Source organism: Dendroctonus ponderosae, unplaced genomic scaffold (genome assembly GCF_020466585.1).
Source record: "Dendroctonus ponderosae isolate FM_Combo_2020 unplaced genomic scaffold, Dpon_F_20191213v2 Dpon_F_20191213_3, whole genome shotgun sequence".
In the NCBI taxonomy this organism is placed as follows: Eukaryota; Metazoa; Arthropoda; class Insecta; order Coleoptera; family Curculionidae; genus Dendroctonus; species Dendroctonus ponderosae.
In genome coordinates this window covers 23,231-25,951 of record NW_026018508.1, presented here as the reverse complement: position 1 = coordinate 25,951, position 2,721 = coordinate 23,231, and positions in this window count along the sequence as shown.

The window sequence follows — 2,721 nt, the reverse complement described above, 5'->3', positions numbered from 1 at the left end:
TTGTTTGTGATCCAGCATCTAAAAGCACTCTCGCATTAATATGCTGACCGTTTTCAATACAAATTTTAATTATTGCTGTAGCCAAAAGCACCTGCGTATTCGATTGTTCATAATATCCATGCGATTGTGACATACCTGCTTTAGGTATTTGATCTTCCGCCCTTGAAATACTAGAGTCAATTTTAATGCTACCAATAAATTCACGTGCTGCTTTATGTGTGTTAAAAAAGCTCTTAGTTGTTTCCCTGTACCTCTTGTAATATGAGGTGTATCTAGCATACCTTTTAAATGTGCGTTAATGACCACTAATTTATTTTCAAACCTATTTCTCAATAATTCCAGCGCTTGTTTAAAATTTTCATTCGTTAACGGTAAGTTATTAATTAAATTTGAAGCTTCACCCGACAAAGCACCTTTTAAATATAGAAACTTTTGCACATCATTCAAGAATGAATGAGTATCAATTATTGCTGAAAACAAGTCAATAAAAGCTTGCCAATCTTCGAGTTTACCGGAAAACGTGGGAATATTTACACTTGCCATTGGCATTGCCGAAGCTGACTCCAAATAAGTAGAAACATGTTTTGGAAATTCAATTAGAGATTGGCTCATTTGCCTAATTTTCGCTTGGATTTTAGATAATAAAGACAAGTATTTAGTCTCCACCTCATCTCTATCTGTCTCTTCGCTCTCATCCATTAATTCTATATTATCCTGAATTTTGCAATAATTTTCGTAAGCTTTTTCTAAAAATACTTTCCTAGTTTCATATTCGCTAACATCAATGTTTGGTACAACTTGATTATTCGTAACAAACGTGTTTACCCTCGTTATAGAGCTTTTAACAATCGATCTCTGTTTCTTTAGAGTTTCCATCATAAGACCTTAACAGAATTTTCTCACCAGAATACAACTAAAATACTTTAATCTACTTTTTATAGTTCACTGAATGAAAATGATTAATGACCCCAATTAATGTCACTGTTTCCTTGGCAATTTGTGTGATGAATGAATTTCAACAACAAATGTATCTGCTTTCTAGCCCCAATGTATTGAAAGATCTGACCTTAGGCTTCGTCGATCTGCTGATGCTTTCCAACACGTTCTTTCAGCAACCCATATCCATTATTCCAAAGATCCAAACACCATATTGCTGGATATCCGGCTCGAAGGACCAAATGTCGTTGAATGATTAAGTGGACTGTATTTTTGTATTATTTTCTTCTTCGTGCGCGTCCCTATCTGAGATGGCACGCCCAACACCGACTTAAGTGCATGAATGCACCCAACCGACGAATTAAAACCCGATTGTCTGCAAAATTAAAATGTATATTGCTCAGAACGTTATTTCTACACACGTCTTGTTTGTTTTTGTTTTTTCAACTACCTTAGTTGCTAGAAACAAATACAACTTAAAATAAAAAACTAATTGTCACATCGCCCCCTAGACTAACTTATGTGGTTGGCAGGAGAGACAAATACATCTTATTTACTCATTTCCCAACAAATGCACATCTTCCAAACTAATGCATTTATCAAATGGAAATTTTCACCGCCTGTGGTCGATTGAAGACTCGACCAACACTAAAAGTTTAATGGCAATGGCTAAAAAATTCAGGTCTTCCACACTAAAGCAAGTAGCAATTTAGAATTTCTTCATTGTTAGAGGATACTTAACTAAAAAGACTCTAAAAGCTTCAGAAAAATCGGTCAACATCCAGCTCGAAAAATATCCGTCTGAAAATGGGAATTTCGGCTCAACTGCGTTCCCTCGATAAAAAATTCGGATATTATGAACTAGCGCATGTGGTGATTTGAAATTACTTCAATTGTTAGAAGGCACATAAGCCGAAATACTAGGGAAGTTTAATAAAAATCGCCCAAAATCCAGATTTTCAATCAAGATTCCAGAAGCTTCGATTCAACAGCGCTTTTTTCTCTAAAAGCTTCAACTGCAAGTTGAAGGTAAAATCGGGATCGCTGACGAATAAACTTAAATTTTTTTGTTACTTTCATTTAATTTACAATAATTGAGGTTTATCGGCTGTAAGCTAATCCAAATAAATATAAACAAAAATATAACGAATATTTCCATTTATTACTAATTTCCTTCACAAAAAAATTTGAATAAAAGAACTCAAAAAATTATAAGAAAATTCATGGAAAATCACCCAGGAACCATACCTACATGGATTATATTTGGACAAATAAGTCGAAAACGTATACAGATACTAAAAGACTGCAAATATTCCGCAATTGATTTCAATGTTTCATCTCTTAACAACTTTTCCATTGTAAAAGTTTTACTGCAAGAAATGAGCATGTTGCGATACACCTTTAATTTGCCCTGTCGATAGGAAACACGTATTTCCGACATGTTGTGCAACATTGTGCGATACAAAAGTAACCAGTGGACCTCAAAAAGTCCTAAGTAGTACCTCAAAAAGAACAACGCAAATTTTGAATCACCCTTCATGAGTGAAGAAGTTGACCTCAATTAAAATAGCAACTTTATTATGCAGTTAAAATCGCAAAATTTTTCAATTGGCTGGTCTCCACACATGCAACTTGATGGAATAAAGGAGTTGTAGTAATTACAAAATTTTTAGCATTACATTAAAGTTTTTCTCTCTAGCCCAGACACTTCTATTCATCACAGACGACCATTCTGCGACAATCCGCCCACTCCTTCGAAATGGCCACAGCTTTGGGCTCTCTCTT